This window comes from Panthera leo, chromosome B1 (assembly GCF_018350215.1).
Source record: "Panthera leo isolate Ple1 chromosome B1, P.leo_Ple1_pat1.1, whole genome shotgun sequence".
NCBI lineage: Eukaryota > Metazoa > Chordata > Mammalia > Carnivora > Felidae > Panthera > Panthera leo.
The window spans coordinates 192,551,895-192,572,135 of NC_056682.1; the positions used below are offsets into that span (position 1 = coordinate 192,551,895).

General features: G+C 43.2%; 1 long non-coding RNA gene across 1 annotated transcript; it reads right to left on the reverse strand.

Annotated features, from left to right (window-relative positions):
- Window positions 1-7,069: 7,069 nt before the first annotated feature.
- LOC122217237 lies at window positions 7,070-14,648 on the reverse strand. Its single transcript, XR_006201357.1, has 3 exons — window positions 14,580-14,648; window positions 13,949-14,086; window positions 7,070-7,279 (listed from the first exon to the last, which is right to left on the reverse strand). It is a non-coding gene; the product is annotated as an uncharacterized LOC122217237 (long non-coding RNA).
- Between the last annotated feature and the right edge of the window lie 5,593 nt (window positions 14,649-20,241).

Consider the following 20,241-nt stretch of genomic DNA (forward strand, 5'->3'; position numbering starts at 1 on the left):
TGGATATAGATAGATATAGACACAGATATGGATATAGATATCTATAAAATCTCAGAGTCTCCTTCATGGGGGTTATCATTGAAGCCCTAAATGCAGATTCAATAGTCATGAAATAGAAAATGCAGAGAAAGAGGGGTGTCTGGGTGGCTCAGTTGGTTGAGCATCCAACTCAGCTCAGGTCATGATGTCACAGTTCCTGAGCTCAAAGCCCACATGGGACTCTCTGCTCTCAGGGCAGAGCCCACTTTGGATCCTCCGTTCCCCTCTCTCGCTCTCTGCATCTCACTGCTCATGCTCCCTCTCTCTCAAAAATAAATATTTTTTTTAAATGAAGAAAAAGGAAAAGCAGGAGAAGAAAAGTTGTAGGTAAAACCCACAGTTTGAGGACTGGAAGAGGAGGAGGTGTGAGGATGAAAGTTAGGACAAGAAAGGTGAGGGACATTTCAGAACTGGAAGAACACATTGTTATGGTAGCCAAGGAAAGGGGGAAGGTTCATGAAGGTTCCCTGCGGTTCGCAGTGTCACACGCTGAGCAAGGTTAAGGAGGGTGAAATTGGAGGGAAGGTCATCAAACGAGGTGACCAAATGGTCCCTTGGTGACCTTTGGGAGAATACATAGAAGGCTGGGGGTAAAACTTGGCAGCAGGGGTTTAGGGTGACTAGGATCCCAGCAAGAATGAAGGCAGAAAAGGCGCACTTGCAAACCTCTGTTCCCAAGCTTGTCCTATTTTTATGCCTGGCATCTGTCTTTTGTACTCAACCTTCACTTGACCCTTTTCTCCTGGCTCTCTGTCCTGTCTCTGTTATTCTCACTGTCAACTGTCCCAATGTGACGGCACCTCTTGCCAGAGGCAGTTCTAGCTTTTGGCCATCCGGCAAGCCATGACCTGAATCATCAAATACACTTTATCAGATAAGGAAATAGGTCAAAGGTTACCTTGATGAAAGACATGCTGTCATAGATTCTGTAAAACCAACAGAATTTCTCTTCCCTTTTTGTTTGCTTGTTTGTTCTGAGCGGGTGATGGATGTTGTCCACTGATTTTTCTGAATCTATTGGAATGACTGTGTGATTTTTTCCCTTTATTTGCTCAATTTAAATTTTTGATTTTTATTTACTTAAAACATTTTAAATTGAGGTATAATTAACCTATAACCTTATATTAATGTCAGGTGTACAACACAATGGTTCCATATTTGTGTATATTGTGAAATGAGTACAAAAAGTCTAGTTAAGGGGAGCATGGGTAGTTGAGTCGGTTAAGCGTCAGACTTGGGCTCAGGTCATGATCTCGCGGTCCGTGAGTTCGAGCCCCATGTCAGGCTCTGTGCTGACAACTGCGAGCCTGGTGTCTGCTTCAGATTTTCTCTCTCTCTCTCTCTCTCTCTCTCTCTCAAAAACAATACAGATTAAAAACTATTTTAAGTCTAGTTAGCATTCATCACTATATATAGTTACCAATATATTTTTTTCTTGTAATGAAGACTTTTAAGATCTACTTTTTTAGCAGTTTTCAAATATGAACAGTATTATTAACTATAGTCACCATGCTGAACTAGAAATCTATACCTTTTGACCCATTTTGCCCACCCCCTACTCTGGCCTCTAGCAACCACACCCTGCTCTCTGTATCTATGAGCTTGGGTTTTTGTTGGTGTTGTTTATTTCTGCCTATAAATGAGATGATACTGTATTTGTCTTTCTCTATCTTCCTCATTTCACTCAGTGTAATGCCCTCAAGGTCCGTTCATGTTTTTGCAAATGGCAAGATTTCACTCTTTTTTATGGTTGGATATATTCCAGCGTGTGTGTGTGTGTGTGTGTGTGTGTGTGTGTGTGCATGTGTGCGTGCATATCCCCCCATTTTTTATCCATTTATCCACTGATAGACATGTAGGTTGTTTCCATATCTTGGCTATTGTAAATAATGCTAACGTGAACATGAAGTGAGTTTATCTTTTCAAATTAGTGTTTTCATTTTCTTTGGATAAATACTCACAAGTGGAATTGCTGGAACATATCATAGTTCTATTTTTAATTCTTTGAGAAACCTCCATGCCATTTTCCACAAGTACATGGCTGCACAAATTTACATAGCCACAGCCATGCACAAGGCTGCCCTGTCTCCACATTGTCAACAGCTCTTGTGATCTCTTCTCTTCTTGATAGTCATTTCGCATGCGTGAGGTGACATCTCATGGTTTTGATTTGCATTTCCCTGATGATGAGTGATGTTGAGCATCTTGTCATGTACCTGTTGGTCATCTGTATGCCTTCTTTGAAAAAAATGTCCATTCAGATCCTCTTCCCACTTTTCAATTGAATTGTTTGGTTTTTGCTATTGAATTGTATGATTTTTTTTAAAAAATATATTTTTGATATTGACCCCTTATCATATATATGATATTTGCAAATATTTTCTTCCATTCAGTAGGTTACTTTTCATTTTGTTGATGACCTCCTTCGTTGTGCAGAAGCTTTTTAGTTGGATGTTTATTTTTGCTTTTGTTGCCTTTGTTTTTGGAGTCAGAGCCAAAAAATCGTCACCAAGACTGATGGCAAGGAGCTTACCACCTGTGTGTTCTTCTAAGTTTTACGGTTTTAGGACTTAATTCATGTCTTTAAGCCACTTTGAGTTTTTGTGTGTAGTATAGGACCGTAGTCTAGTTTCATTCCTTTGCATGTGTTTGTTCACTTTTCCCAACGCCATTTATTACAGAGATTGTTCTTTCTCCATTGTATATTCTTGGCTCCAGAATCTCTTTAAGGACACTTTCTACTAGGAAGAATGCCACCTACCTATTAACAATAGTTACCCACCCAAGTCCTGGCCAGTAGGAAGCTGTGGGAGAGGATGCTTTTGAATTTTTGCAATATACACCATTATATTATTTTAGGTTATTATCATTGTTGTCGTTTTCCAACAAAAAGTTTGTTGGTTTTCTAATTTAAACATTTTTTTTTAAAAAGGCATACCCTTCATTCTTCTAATCTGCAGAGGTACTACTTGGCTAAGATCATCTATACTTTCTTTATGTTTTCCTCCCAACAATCTTTGGCAGCCAGCATTAACTCAATGGAAATGTTGGCAAACTCTCGAGTCAGACATTTGTTCCCTTTAATGTCACGACCATATCTAGATAATTGTTCTCCTACATCAATTGATACCTAGCTTTTAACGTAATTGGATTTTTGCATATCCAAACGCCACTTATGCAAATTAAAACAATGACTCCATTCAATAAACTGGAAATGATAACCACAGTCATTATGAAAGTAAGTGGAGCTAATCAAAGCCCCATCTTCATCATTTTCTTTTTAGAGACCGACAACTGAAACAAATGATCAGGAAGGGAATAATTGGCCATTTATTCCAATCCACGCTTTTTCTAATAATAATAAAGAGCATAAATAGCAAACAAATTAGGCACTGGTCCCCCTGAGCCAATCAATTACCAAGTCATGATAGCTTTACCTCTTCTGGCTGGAATCTTTTCCTTTTATCACTGGTTCACCCAGGCCCTGTTCTTTTGCTCTGAAACATGTCAACAGCCTCCCAAACTCTATTCTTGCTTTTCTTAAATATGTCCTCCACATCGGTCACTGAAATGAGCTCTCTCATACAAAAACCAAGCCATTGTCTTGCTTAAAACTCTTCGGTGGCCCTTAGAGCAACATGGAATGTTTCAGCTCATTGTCACAGCACGCAAGATCAGTGGTTTCCTGGTTTCCACCTGTGGATGTTCTGAATTCAGTTTCGCAGTATGCCAGATTGAGCTTTTACTTTTGACTTGGGGTTATTGTGTGGAACTCAGATCACTGCCAGACCCCACTTTCTCTGTGACGCATTCCCCTTTGGGAAAACTTAGTGTCCTCTTTTGTCACTGTACCCAGGTGAGGATGACCACAGTCCACTGTGGCAGGTTTACCCAATTTTAACCCCGGTTGAATAGGTTGTTGACTTCCTTTCTTCCCATCCAGTGGGCTTTTAGGATCCTATGCAGATACATCCGTTCTCTTCCCAAACCTCTATGAACTAAGAAGGGTTTTGCAGCAGATTTTTTTTTTAAGTTTATTGTATACCATTTTCCAAAGTCAACACGTGCCTCAGCTCTTATATTTGTATGAAGGGATGCAGCTTCAGTATGGCTTTCAACGTTCACTCTTAAATAAAAAGTTCTACCACACCAGGCACCCTATCACACGCATATAATCGGATTTGTGTAAAATTCACCTCACTATAGATAGAAGCACACGCATATGTATGTTAAATAGATCTCTGCTCGAAATAATTTTTTTCTGGAAATACTTTCAAATAATATTATTACTGTGTTCTGGGTGGCCTAACAGATCATTTCCTAACTAACATTAGAGCCTTCTATGACTTTAGCCAGAACCCAAATGACTGAACCCCTACAAGTGACTGTCCGTTATTTCTTCTGCACCAGACTTCTAAAAGAAAAAAGGAGAGAAGCTACTAATTACAGACTTGTGGGAGATTATTTTAAGGAGCTGTTGAAACAGCTTCTGAATCTATAGGCCTCAACCACACGTGTACACATAAAAATACAATATCTAGTTCTTAAGATCTAAAGACTCCACTTGGCTCATGTAGGCCCTTTCACCAGGTGTAACCCTCCTCTTGCAAGATCTTACTCAGGCATCTGGAAAATGGTGACTGCAGAGATAAGAATTTCCACTGAAGACCAGATAAAGAACACCTTAGAAACATAATGCTGGCCCTTCTGATGGCTGTAAAAATATCTATAGGACCCACAGATATCCAGTCAACTAACAAGCTAGGGTATTTGAAAAACCCTTAAATATATAAAACTACAAAGTTGGGGGGCGCCTGGGTGTCTCAGTCGGTTAAGCGTCCGACTTCAGCTCAGGTCACGATCTCGCGGTCTGTGAGTTCGAGCCCCGCGTCGGGCTCTGGGCTGATGGCTCAGAGCCTGGAGCCTGCTTCCGGTTCTGTGTCTCCCTGTCTCTCTGCCCCTCCCCCATTCATGCTCTGTCTTTCTCTGTCTCAAAAATAACTAAACATTAAAAAATTAAAAAATAATAACAAAATAAAACTACAAAGTTGGTACACGTATGTCTTCAAGTCCCCCAGCTTTCTAGGGCCATTCATTCTTAAAAGGAACTTACTTAAGGATGTTAGGCAGCTCTAGAACCTCTAGGAGGACCAAAGAGTCACGTTTGGAGCCATCTAAGGACAATGCTCCCCGTTACACAAGGAGTCCCGCCCACTTGGCTTGAGATTACTGGGAGGGGTTATTAAAGCCTTGTGTCTTTCTTCACATCATAGTTCATTTTTTTTCTTTTTCAAATAATAAGAACTTTATAGGCCAACACTCACCCCATTTTTGTCTAGCTCTCAGGGCGGGCAGAGCTCAAGTCAGAGCTTCCTGTAGTAACTCCCCACTGCCCTTTTGGAATGGCCTTATTTATGTGGAGTAAACTTTACAAAACCAGGTGGAAATCCCAAGTAAGGTGGACAAATGAGGCAGAAAGCATAACACGCAGCCTCAGTCAATTGCTGCCAGATCAAGGTACAAACACAGAATAGCTCTGGCCTTTTAAATAGTCCCTGGGTTATCAAAAGTGAATGTCTGCTGCTTTACTTGTGTCTTCTGAGGTCATCGTTTCCTTAAATATCCTAATAACATTGTCTGGGCCCCAGTACCATATACTTCAGGAAACCCTGCGGCCATCTTCCCCTGACACAGGCACACACATACAGGCACCACAGGCACACGCTTTTCCCATCCCTGCGTCACTCTCCCCAAGGTACCCCAGGGAGCTTGCTTCTAGTGCTCAGCGCAACCTCTGACTTACCCCTTTCCCTGCTCCTCTGCTCTAAGATTGTTGGTGTCATGGATGTTATGGGTGCTCAATCAAAAGGGAGATACTTCATCCAGGAGATTAAGTTTCTCCCATCCCCCCTTCAGAGAAGGGGACAATGACTCACAGACACAAGTTTTAGAAAACCACAACTCTTGCCTCAAGTGGGGACCGGCTCTATGGTGCAATTCACGCTCCGGAGCGTCCCTGTGGAATCGGCCCCAAGTTAGTCCCTGATGAAGCCATATCCCTGCCAGGCTTTCTTCTCTCATCCCTCTCTCCTGAGGACTCAATACCTCCATTCCTTCCCTACATCACGTTCATGGCAATTCCTGTCTCAGGCTCTGCTTCTGGGCAACCCGACCTGACACAGTTGTGTTCAGTAGATTTTTTCCTGAAGGAGGATGATGATCCAACATAGAACAGCAACGTTTAGATTTGAATTCAGTGCCACGTTGGTAAAACAAGGACTACCAGAGTGGACAACCACAGGGCATGCCCCCCTCTTCTCTGTGTAGGACAATAGGATGATGTCATATCTCTTTTGTAGTTTGAGGGGCTTTTATTCTGTCCTCTCTTAACTGCTTCCTGGGGAAGGAAATGAGCACTCAAAGAAAGGGACAGAAAATCGTTGGTGCAGGGCCCTCCCAGAGTTTGACAGGTGCATTATTTTAAATGTTTCTAAAAGCTTTTTTTTTAAATTTGTTTTTAACATGTATTCATTTTTGAGAGAGAGAGAGAGACAGAGCATGAGCAAGACAGGGGTAGGGAGAGAGGGAGACATGGAATCTGAAGTAGGCTCCAGGCTCTGAGCTGTCAGCACAGAGCCCAATGTGGGGTTCGAACTCTCGTAAACAGTGAGATCATGACTTGCGCCAAAGTCGGATGCTTAACTGACTGAGCCACCCAGGCGCCGCTCTAAAAGCTCTTGAAGTAAAGACAAAACACAGGGATGAGATCATTAGACCCCTGAAAATCTGCCTTTCTCCAAACTCATTTCTCCCATTTTCTTCCCCAGCCACTTTTATCCACAAAGTAAAGAACCTTTCCCTCAATGCGTTTAGGGACCGTGGCAAGTGTTGCAAAGTGGAATGTGTGACGCTGTGAGGGAAGGCATGTTAAAAAAAATAACAACAACAACGACAACAAAATGCTGAGTGAATTTGAAGATCGAATTGGCTTTATTCAACAATTCACAAATCACGCAGCATCCCCTCTAGCAAGTAAAAAGGAACTCTGAGGAAGTGTACAAAATGGAAAGCTTTTACAGGTAGATGGGGGTAGAAAAGGAAGTTTTAGTAGAGTGGACTATTTCAGCCAGGCTTCTTTTGGGGGAAGGGCGGGGGTCTATCATGCAGATCACCTCACTAGGGCTGATCGGGTAATTCCAGGTTGACTGGGTAAACATCACATTCCCGGGAGAAGCTGAAACTGCAAATTGGGGAGGTATTAAGTCTTGGTTTGTTGACGTTGGGCTTAGCCTAAGTAACTCCTTTTGGGGCCTGTTGTCTCTTTTCTTTCTTTCTTTCTTTTCTTTCTTTTTTTTTTAAAAAATTTTTTTTTTTAACGTTTATTCATTTTTGAGACAGAGAGAGACAGAGCATGAACAGGGGAGGGGCAGAGAGAGAGAGGGAGACACAGAATCAGAGGCAGGCTCCAGGCTCCGAGCCATCAGCCCAGAGCCCGATGCGGGGCTCGAACTCACGGACTCACGGACCGCGAGATCTTGACCTGAGCTGAAGTCGGACGCTTAACCGACTGAGCCACCCAGGTGCCCCTCTTTTTTTTTTTTTTAAGTTTATTTATTTATTTTTGAGAGACAGAGACAGAGAGAGAGAGAGAGAGAGAGAGGATTCCCAAGTAGGCTCCACACTGTCAGCACAGAGCCCAACGTGGGGCTGGATCCCTTGAACCATGAAATCATGAACTGAGTGGAAATCAAGAGTCAGAGGCTGAACCGACTGAGTCATCACGTGCCCCTGTCTCTTTCTCTAATGGGTGTACAGGGATACGATCATGAGGAAATCCTGTGAGAACTGAGATACACAGGATGGGGTGATTTCCTCCTTCATGGGGCACCGGTGGTGTGGGGTGAACACGCACATTTCGAGGGCAGCTGGGTTAAGTTGGTGGGATGTATAAAGTGCCCCGGGGCCCATAGACAAGGAAGCAACCAACATTACTTGAAGAGGAGGAGGGAGAGGTCAGAAGCATTTTTACAGAGTATATGACATCTGCTCTGTGCCTGGAAAGATGAGGTGGATTACCAAGGAGGAAAGGAGCAAGAGGGAAATCCCAGCAAGAGAGCCCACAAGGTACAGAGATGTGAACGCAGATGGCGGTGCTGGGATCAGGTGAGCACAGAGTCCTGCAGAGACATGGCAGGAGACGACCCTGGGCAGAACCAGCTTGCGAGGGTCCAAAGCATCCCGGAAATTGTTCCCTGGAAATTGTGGGTGGTGCCTGGCTCATATATGTTATAGAGGCCAATCTGCCTAGCATGTTGGAGATAGAGAGAAATTGAGAAAGAGAAATGAGAAGGTAGTGAAACCAGTTAGGAGGCTTTTGAAATGTCTCTAGAGCTTATTGGGTATTTATGACACGCTAGGCACTGTTCCAAGCATTTTCCACATTTGATTTCACTTAATCCTCGCCATGACTGAATGTGACAAATGCTGTTGCGCGCAAATAACAGGGGGAAAGTGAAGCACAGGGGGGTTAAGTGAGTTGCCAGGGGGTTAACGCTAGTGAATACAGAGCGATGAATTAAACCCAGGGAGTCTGACTCCAGAGTCCGAAGGCCTTTCTGCTCCACTCGGCTGAAATTGTCCAGGCAAGACCCATGGAAAAAGTGTCCTAGGGCAACAGAGGATGGAAGAGCTGGGGACAGAACAAGAATGTCTGCAGGGTGGATACAGGTGAGGCAAAGAAGTAAATACAAATAACTGACGTTTCTAGTTTTCAGTGAACCAAGGAAAGGGGATCGGAATTCACACGAGAAGGTGCAACAGCTTCGGGGGTGAAAATACTATCATTGCATGAGGCGCGCTACATTTGAAAAGCGTGGGAGACTTTCCGGTGAACCCCTGGGAAATGTGTGATATACTCCCAGTCTCTCCTTCCTCTGTCCGAAGATACCCTCTCCGTCTTCCACGACTGGACATCATCACACTTGCTCTGTCCTCTGCTCTGTCAAAATGTCTTCGAAAGGAAGTGCCCACTAGAGGTGTGCAATATTGTGATTGTATAAGAAAAAATGTATTTGTTCTTCATCCTGGTTCCTGGCAGAGTTCCCAAAACCCTTGGAATTTCCTAAGGGTTGGGAATATTAAAGGTGCCTTTTATATGTAAAAGAGGTGTCTTTGGAAAGTAGCTAAGGATGGGAGCTGGCTGGGAGGGGAACAGACCATATGATTAGAGGGTTGGAACTTTCAGTCCCATCCTCTGACTTCCAGGGAGGGGAGAGGGGCTAAAGGTTGAGTCGGTCGCGAATGGCCAATGGTTTAATCAACAATGTCTATGTAACTAAGCCTCCATAAAAACCCGAAGGGACAGGGTTCAGAGAGCTTTGAGATTGGGGAACTAGAAGGCTTCCATGTGTCACTGTACCAGGCCCCAAACTCTACAGGAACAGATGCTCCTTTGTTTATGACTTTGTCCTATGTATCCCTTCATCTGGCTATTGATTTGAAACCTTTAATAGCCTTTTCATAAATTGGTAGATTAGTGAATAAACTGCTTTCCTAGGCTCTGTGAACCGCCCTAGCAATTTAGTCAAACCCAAGAGGAAGTCTTGGGAACCTCTGATTTATAGCCAGTCAGCCAGAAGCACAGGTGACAGCCTGGACTTACAACTGGCATCTGAAGTGGGGACAGCCCTGTGGGACTGAGTCCTTAACCTATGGAATCTGATTCCATCTCTGGGTAGACAGCGTCAGAATTGAGGTGATTTGTAGAACACCCAGCTGGCGTCAGAAGTTTGCTTGATATGCGGTGGGGGGGAACCCACACATTGGAATTGACACCCCAAAATCCTAAGATGCCATTTACACACTGAGGTCAGCACGTGCTCTCCTACTGGTGGCTCTGAGTGAAAGGCTTACCTCTGTCAAAGGAATCAGTAACAATCAAGAGAATATGCTGGAGAGGAGGCTTCCTGGTATCTTGAGACTCTACCCTGCTTACGTGGGCAAGTCAACCCTACCTACCAAGACAAACCTAAATGGCCACACAGATCAGGGTCTCCCATTAAGTAAGCCAATGGCTGTAGACCAACAGGGGTATTTCTTGGAGTCCTCTCATGGGGCACAAAAGCATAAGGAATAGGGAACACTTTGGAATGTCAGTTAACTCCCTAAAGGACATCCAGGACTTCTTTCAAAAATATTCTTGGAGCTCCTGGGTGGCTCAGTTGCTTAAGCGTCCGACTTCGGCTCAGGTCATGATCTCATGGTTTGTGAGTTGGAGCCCCACATCGGGCTCTCTGCTGTCATGCAGAGTCTCCTTCAGATCTTCTGTCTCTCTCTCTCTCTGCCCCTCTTCTTCTCTCTCTCTCTCTTTCACTCTCTCTCAAAAACAAACATTTAAAAACATATTCTTATTCAGGGGACTTGAGTTTTTAAAAACTCAAGCATCTCTTTCCTTCTCTTTTCATGTCTCCCTCTCACCTCCTCCTGCCTTCCCACCTCTCCTCCTATTTTTCTTTTTTATTAAAAGAAAGTTAGTGACAGATACAGAAGACTATGCATTGTGCCATTATTTATCATAGCAGGTTAGAAATAATCCAAACGTTCATCAACAGAGGACTTATAAACTATGATATGTTCCCACGATTCTCTGTATATTGAGCCTTAAAGAAAAATGAAGTTCCCTATCTACCTATCTGTGGATAGAAAGATAAATTGTTATGCATAAAAAGCAAGGTCCAAACTGCTAAGTCATATGCCACCTTTCATATATATATTCTTACATTCACAAAAAGAGACGCTGGAAGAATAAAGCAGTAGCAAAATTAATTCCCTGTAGACAGCTGCAGCAAACAGGGTGGAGGGTATAAAGGACGGAAACTAGAGTGCCCTGTGTCTAACTACATGATTTTGACTTTGGAGTTACATAAATGTTACAAATACTCAAAAGGCAAAATTAAATGTAAAGAAAAAAAAAAAAGCAATGAAAATACTTCATGCAGAAATTAGGACTATTTTACAGAAGCGATTCCCATGGAGAAGTCAAACCGTGGCGTTCGGCCCCCTGAATAGATTCCCAAAGTAGGGGAACCCATGAGTGCCTGGTCAAGCCTCTGCATGGCTTTCCTAGGATCGGTGTCAGATGAGAGTGAAGGACTGTGGCAGAAAGACGACGGGGAATGGACAGAGAAAGACAGTATGGCTCAGGAAGAGAACGGCCAAGACGAAGGGACAAGAGGACAGGAAGGGAGGAACAGCAGGGACAAGACAGCACTTCGCCAAACCTTCTCTCCACCAGTTTGCAAACTCTCCCTCAGCCTTGCCTGAAATCTTTGTCACTCACCGCTACTTTTTTTTAAGTTAAAAATACTTTTTTCTAAATATTTAGAGAAGACTCTCTATTAGCAGTTGTGCTTGTGGGGCAGGGTGCTGTTTTATGACACTAATAGGTGACTTTCCTCTCCCGGTGAGTTCCTCCTTCTCTCCCAGCTCCCTGCTGGACTGAAGCAGGAGGCAGCTGTGGGTTCACTGCCTCGAGGAGCAGACGTGGAGGGTAGAAGATAAGGGCCTGCCTGGCTAACGTTCACTGCCCCACCCCCCACCCTGGGAACCCATGAGGAAGAAGGGGGAAATGACATCTGGGGTTCTGAGAACACGATCTATCATTCCAGGCAGGGAGGGAAACACTCGTGCCAGAAATGGTTACATGGGGCACCTCCGCGGTTCAGTCGGTTAAGCGTCTGACTTTGGCTCAGGTGGCAATCTCACAGTTTGTGAGTTGGAGCCCTACATCAGACTGTCAGCGCAGAGAGCCCACTGAGGATCCTCTGTCCCCCTCTCTCTCCGCCCCTCCCCCACTCATGCTCTCTCTCTTTCAAAAGTAAACATTAGAAAAAAAAAGAAGAAATGGTTATAGGCCCAGAAGCCTCTGGGCAGAGGGCTCCAGGGGCAGCCTAGCCAGAGTCCTGTGCTCCAGGCAAGACAGGGAAACACGGCGAGACCCATTAGATATAAAGCATTGTGCACAGGGAACTTTGGGGACTGGAAACAAAGATTAAATGGGTCCCCACCCATTGTTTGGTAGGCCGCAAGATCCAGGAACTGTGACATGTGTCAGAGAGAAAGTGCAGAAAAACCCCGGACGGAGTGAGGGTTTCCTCCCCTTTTCTTTCTCCAACGCTCTGTTCTAATGTGAGTGTAAAGTTCGTATTAAATTGGTTTAGAGATGATTTTACTGTAGTGTTCATTACACATCTCCATCTGGGGGATGAAATGTGTGCCCAAGACCTCTGATTTTTTTCTCCACCTCATCAGACATGCTTAGACCCCCAGGAGAATAGCAGCTTGGTGCACAGAAACCGAGCAGGGTGTCTCTGGCTTTCTCAGGGCTCCCCCAACCGCTTGCTGTCCTGCCTCAGTGTCCCATCCACATGCAGGGTGCCAAGTGCTCGGACCCGGAGGCAGTGGCATGTCAGTTGGGGTCAGGAAACGGCAAAGCACGCAAAGGCAGAAGCTTGGAGAACTTGTCAGGGAGAGATGCAGATTGACCCCTCAGTCCACCTTTATTTTATTCATGTGCCCACAACTAAATTCCACAGAGGTCAAATAAACACACTTCGCTCCAGAACAGCCAACAGGATTGTCCTGCACTTCATCCCGAAGGTTAACATCGACAATAACAGGAGAACAGGGACAGGATGAAAGGGGATACTAGCTAAAAATATTCAAAGAGAATGCCCTTTCTTTGGAGTCCTGCAAGTTCAGGAGCTGATCTTGGTCATGACCTATGGAGACAGGTTTTCTTTATGGGAATCACCATCTTGGAACCTATCCACCTCCATAAATAAAGTTAACCTTTGGAACTGTGTGAACTGGCACATGAAATAATTACATTGGGATAAGAAGCCCACACTTCATATGTTCAATTGACCTCATAAAATTGTTATAGATTTAAAAAAAAAAATAAAATTAAGTTAAGGCAACCTCCCAGTCGCTGCTTACCTAGACGAACTGGTTCTTTCCCTTGCCCGTCTGTCACATGATATTGCAACAGAGATTTGCTCACCTGCCAGGACATGAGCTCTGAGAGCACAGAGACATCGTCCCTTCATAGTTTAACTGCCACGGCTTACCACCGTGCCTGGTGCTGTTAAGTGCCCAACAATTATGAAGTGAAGAGACAGATGAATGGCTAGGTGGGCGCTCCTAGATGGACAGATGGCATGTGCCTTGGCAACTGCCCCATTATGTGGGAGGCAACCCAGGTTTTGCCGTAACTTGTGTAGTCCCACGACAAATGGAAGGAGCAGGGAACGGGCGGGGTCATGGCAAAGTGGTGTTGTTTTCTGTTTTATCTGCCCTGTCAGTGGTGGATCTGAGTAGATGTGGTAAAATGCCCAGCTCACAACTGTCGAGCGAGGATATTGCAGCATTATCTGATGCCGTGGGCAGAATGTGGCGACAGGGCATTTTCGAAGCAGTAATTTTCAAGGGTCAGGGCAGTTGATAGTATCGTGGGTTTAAGGACAATACTTAAGATCCCCTCGACTGAGGTGTGTGAGTGCCGAGCAAATGATAATAGTTCAGGGTAGAGCTCCGAGTCCAGTCAGGATTCAGGATTATTTGGGAGACACCAAACTAGGAGCCCAGTTGGATGGGCTGGTTTATGATGGTTATGTCTTCTGGGGCACATGGCCGCTGATGCCTCACTGGATATGGAGCTTTAAGGCAGCAAGACTGATGTCAGATCCCACCCCCAGACAGCAGGACCGTTCCATCGCACTCTTTTGGGGATCCCATTCCAATTCTCATGTACATTCATCCTCTCCCTCCAACAATCAGTGCATAACCACGCTCAAGGCTCTCTCCTACTAAAAGGAAATAAATAAACTAGTTAATAAATAAACATACTTACCTTCTTACAGCCAACAATGGCTGTACGATGGTCTCCGTCCTTCAGTTCCTTTTCACTCCTCTGACGAATATATCCAGCTGGGTATTTCTTTCTCCACTCCTGAGATGTCTCTCACTGAGCACAGTGATGATGTTGTTGCTAAATCCAAAGGATGTGTTTCAGTATGGGTCCTACATGACCTCTGCAGCATCCATCGTCACCCACCATTCCGTTCCTTGACCTGGCTTCCATGATAATGCCTCCTGCGGGCTTCTTCCTACCTCCTGCCTCTCCCTCATTTTCTCCTCTTCTAGCCATTTCTTTCCCAAATGTTGGTGCTCCTCTTAATGTTCCTGGGTGCTCTTCTCTCATGGTCTACACACACTCTTGTGAGGTATCACCTCTTCCCTTGGCCTCAACACCCAGATGAAAATGACTCTCAAATTTATTTTTGATCCCAGGTTTCTCTCCACACTCCCCCTAGCTGTCCAGAAATATCCTGTGCCCTGGACACCTCCCCTTGGCTATCCATGGGCTGAAGCGTGCCATTTCTATTCTGTCATTTTGAGTCAATTTGATCTTAAGCACCAAAATGAAACTGACAAGGGCCAAAATGATACACAGTAAAATTGGTTATAGATAAAAAGCTTACTTGAGAATCACATACTGTTGGTAAATCTGAAAACCGCAAAATTTACTTCGGGAAAATACTGGGCTTGCTAAAAAAAAAAAAAAAAAAAAGTAAACTATAGCCGAGAAGAGCAAACCCAGCAAATGGTAAAAATTATTATTGCTCACAAATGAACAATTATAAATATTTTATAAAAGCTTACATGTGTAAAAAAGAAAAGGAAAAACATTCCATGCACCTGGATAGGAAGAACAAATATTGTTAAAATGTCGATAGTACCCAAAGCAATCTACATATTCGATGCAATCCCTATCAAAATAACACCAGCATTCTTCACAGAGCTACAACAAATAATCCTAAAATTTGTATGGAACCAGAAAAGACCCCGAATAGCCAAAGCAGTCTTGAAAAAGAAAACCAAAGCAAGAGGCATCACAATCCCAGACTTCAAGCTGTGCTACAAAGCTGTAATCATCAAGACAGTATGGTACTGGCACAAGAACAGACACTCAGATCAATGGAACAGAATAGAGCACCCATAAATGGACCCACAAACGTATGGCCAACTAATCTCTGACAAAGCAGGAAAGAATATCCAATGGAATAAAGACAGTCTCTTCAGCAAGTGGTGCTGGAAAAACTGGACAGCGACATCCAGAAGAATGAACCTGGACCACTTTCTTACACCAGACACAAAAAATCAAAATGGATGAAAGACCTAAATGTAAGACAGGAAACCATCAAAATCCTCGAGGAGAAAGCAGGCAAAAACCTCTTTGACCTTGGCTGCAGCAGCTTCTTACTCAACACGTCTCCAGAGGCAAGGGAAACAAGAGCAAAAATGAACTATTGGGACCTCCTCAAAATAAAAACCTTCTGCACAGCGAAGGAAACAATTAGCAAAACTAAAAGGCAATCGATGGAATGGGAGAAGATACTTGCATATGATATATCAGATAAAGGGTTAGTATCCAAAATTCTGTAAAGAACTTATCAAACTCAACACCCAAAAAACAAAGAATCCAGCGAAGAAATGGGAAACAGACATGGATAGACATTTCTCCAAAGAAGACATCCAGATGGCCAACCGACACATGAAAAGATGCTCAACATCGCTCATCGTCAGGGAAATACAAATCAAAACCACAATGAGATACCACCTGACACCTGTCAGAATGGCTAACATTAACAACTCAGGCAACAACAGGTGTTGGTGAGGATGGGGAGAAAGAGGGTCTCTTTTGCATTGTTGGTGGGAATGCAGGCTGGTGCAGCCACTCTGGAAAACAGTATGGAGGTTCCTCAAAAAATTAAAAATAGAACTACCCTATGACCCAGCAATTGCACTACTAGGGACTTATCCACGGGATACAGGTGTGCTGTTTCAAAGGGGCACATGCACCCCAATGTTTATAGCAGCACTATCAACAATAGCCAAAGTATGGAAAGAGCCCAAATGTCCATCGATGGATGGATGAATGGATAAAGAAGATATATATATATAGATATATAGATATAGATATAGATATAGATATAGATATAGATATAGATACACACACACACACACACACACACACACACACACACACACATACAATGGCGTATTACTCGGCAATCAAAACGAATGAAATCTTGCCATTTGCAACTATGTGGATGGAACTGGAGGATATTATGCTAAGCGAAATTAGTCAGAGAAAGACAAATATCATATGACCTCACTCGTATGAGGACTTTAAGATACAAAACAGATGAACATGAGGGAAGGAAGCAAAAATAATATAAAAACAGGGAGGGGGACAAAACGTAAGAGACTCTTAAAATGGAGAACAAACAGAGGGTTACTGGAGGGGTTGTGGGAGGCGGGGATGAGCTAAATGGGCAAGAGGCATTAAGGAATCTACTCCTAAAATCATTGTGGCACTATATGCTAACTAATTTGGATGTAAATTTAAAAAATAAATTAAATTTTAAAAAGCTTGCATGTGTAAAATTTGACATGGTAAAAATACTAGAAATAAAAGAAAACCTATCACGGAAAAGCTATAATCTGTACAAATTTCACAAAGAGCAAGAAAAAGAAGGTGAAAAATCAATAAACTTCCTTGTAAAATGTACACAAGTAAGATTTTATCCTCATGGTAAAATAAAAATCAAAGTGGAAAAAAATGGGAACAGTTTAAATATGATATAATGGACCAAGGAATTAAATTGCCTTAATGGAATTCACTCTGGAATAAATCTTTGCCACAAAATTCATCAGTGTTGATATCATCCTAACATAGATGTTTATGCTCAAGAATAAAAAACCAGCAGCGTCAGAAATATATAGGAGCTCATAATGATGCAGTCAAAATGGGTACTCAAAGTCCAGTTTCCAGACTGGAGTCGCTTTCCCTTCCCCATACGCCCCCCATCAGTTCTCTTGTTTTCTCTCCCTTTCTTACCACCTGTCTCCCACCACATCTGACCACATCCTGCCTCTTCTGGCTCCTGAATGTCTCCCAACATACTCTCACCTCCCTATCCCCCTTTAATTCCTGCAGTGGAGGCCATCTTCACGGCTAGGCAACAGCCTGTTAAGGGGTCATGTCAATTGCTTGACCATCTCAAACCACACCACACACTGCCAAGGAAGGAGGTCTTTCTGAAAGGCAAATCTGAGTAGACGTTCTTTGCAGTTTCTCTGCCAGGTGCCTGGCTTGCAAGGCTCCTCATGGTATTTATGTCTCCAGCCTCAACCCCTCAGTCGCTACTATATTGCACCACCCTCTGGCGCAAACCCAACACGCCTGTTTCCCCTTTCGCTCCCAATCTTGCTACCTTCACCACAACCCCTAGAACCCCTGTGCTAGTGAACTTCTATTCATCCTTTAAGAATTAAATTTCAATCATCTGTTTTCGTGTCTGTCTCTCCCACTAAATTATAAAGTTCTCGGGGCAGGATCATGCCTTATTCATCATTATATTCTTAGTACCAAGTACAGTGGCTCACGTCTCATAGGATCTCTCTATGCATCTGCTAGAGTGATGGATGGATCTTATTTAATCTTCACGACAATCCTGCATGGCAGGCCTTACTCCCCTTATTTAAAGAAGCTCAAAGAAGTTAAATAGCTTGTCCAAGTTCCTATAGCAAGAAAGAAGCAGTCAAGATTTAACCTAGGGCTTTAGCTATCGAGTGCATGTTCTTTTTATTCCACAATGCGGTGCTTTTTAATTGCATGCAACCAAAATAGAGATATGGGGACACAGTTCCTACACACACAGCATTGAGTCAATAGGAGAGAATAATGCATTGAAAAAATCCCTGGAACACAGCGTGTCCATGCCATTTTAGACACATGGGCTTTTTATGTATATAAAGAAAAAGAGAATGGCCGTGGGGAAGAGGAGACTAGGAAAGACTGAGAGGGAATTAGAACCAGGGTTTAAAGGATGAGTCAGAGCTTAACTGGCAAAGCTGGGAAGTGATTTCTCGGCAGACGTAGAAAATGAGTTCAGTTTTCTTCTACATCAGTTGCTGCATCGAATAAGCTTAAGAAATTAATATTCTCTCTGCGTGTAGTGTAGATGACAAAGCTGTTAATGCCAATATTTCAACGTTTCAAAACACACTGAAGTGATTGAATGTGTAAGAGTCTAAGTGCCAGTGAGGTGATTTCTCAGAAGTACCGAGCAGGATGCTGTGTCTCTTCTGGGCTCTGCCAGAGTCCTCAGGCAGGCCATTATGAACGTATTTCTCCATGTCTTATACCTCATCAACCTATTCTGCTGTGTTCCAAGTGCTAATTAAAATTGTATGCTGCCTGCCAAAGTAAAAGCGCTTACATTAAAATAATAAGTGTCTAAATTAAATGGCTCAAAACAGAGTCTGATTCCAAGTTGACATACAGTTCTTACTCCGTAATAGTTGGGGAAGGGAGGAGAAGAATTAGAGTCAAGACATAAGATTTAATGAATAGTGCATTCTTTGTGACCTTTATAATTATTCAAACAACCTACAATTTAAAGTCTATGAAAAGTAGCTTCCAAGCCCTCATCCCATTTTATCCCTTCAATACACTGAAATGACTTAATCTGGAATGTTGAGGTGAAATGTGATAGTCTCTATGTGAAGAATACATTCCTTATCATTATAATGTATCTGTAATTCTTTGTAAAAAGAAAATAGTTTCCTTTGCCCGATAGCCAAATATTTATTTATTTATTTACTTACTTATTTATTTACTTATTTACTTATTTATAGCAAGCGGGGAGAGGAGCAGAGAGAGGGAGAGAGAGAGAGAATCTTAAGCAGGTTCCATGCCCAGCTTGGAGCTTGACACGGGGCTCAATCTCACGACCGTGAGATTGTGACCTGAGCCGAAATCAAGAGCCAGACGCTTAATCGAATGAGCTGCCCAGGTGCCCCAGCCAAACAAATTTTTAAAAAATGTTTGCTCTACAAATATCACACAAAGATAAATTTTCAGGACAAAAAAGTTGTTTGTGGTATTTCTTAACTAGATGTTGGAGTTGGGACTTGAAGAATAAGACTTAATGCATGGGAAATGCTCCCCAGGCTCGGGCTAACATTCTGACAACAATTATGAGTAGCACAAGCAAATCTCAGTACATCTGAGGCTCCAAAAAGATTTGAGTTAATCTTCAACTTGGGAAGAAGGCCCAGAGGTGCTGTTATCAACCTGCTAATCCCCTATCGCCTCATTCCCCTTCAACCATCCTGGCCTGTTCTTCTGTCTATTCAGTGCCCTGCCTCCCCCACCATTTGTTCCCCAGGATTTAGCCCTGGAAATGGAATCAACCTAGAAGTTCCACTCAAACACCAGGCCTCCCTCTTCCCTCTGTATATGCTCTTCCATTGGTCTGTAAGGCCCTTTTGTTACCTCCCTCGGCCCCATCTCCCACTTGGCAAACACATCTTCCAAGACCCATTTGTTGCCACTGCTTTCTAAGCTCTCCCGGCTCTCCGCAAGGCAGGATTACTCGGTCGCTTCTTTGGACTACCATGGCATTTCAATCGTCTACTGTGGTCCTTATTACCCTACAACATCATTACTTGTGCGCAGGAAACACATCTCATTTATCTTTGCTACTCTAGGGCTTTGCACATCCCTGGCCCATAAAAAATATTCAACAAATGTTGGCTGGATAAGCAATAATAAAGTGTGTTGATTAAAGGTTAAGCGATTTAGGGTGAACATTACAATTTAGCACGGGTGCTTGAGTTCATCAGAAGAAAATATTACAAATTAATGCCAAATCAACATTTAACTTCAGCTTAAAATAACGAGGTACCTAAAATCTTATCATCTTAGACCTGAGAGGGAACTTCGACACCATCTCACCCACCCTCTGCTATATGGATCAAAAGACTGAGACCTGAATCTCATCCCAGGTTTCATGCTAGTGAGCAGCAGCACAGAATCCTAACTCAGGGCTCTGGACTCCAAGTTAGTAGTTTTTTCCTGTTTACTCTGCTGTTTCCATTGAAAGACCTTTGTGAGTCTTTAGTTGAGAATTTAGTGGAGACTAAATTCTAGGGTCTAGTCTCAAACAAAAGTTCTACCTACTTTGGTGCAGACACACACACACACACACACACCAGATTATTTTGAGAAAACCATCCGTTAGCTAGAAACAAATGTTTGCATGGGTGAATCCACCTGTGTGTTTCTATAGG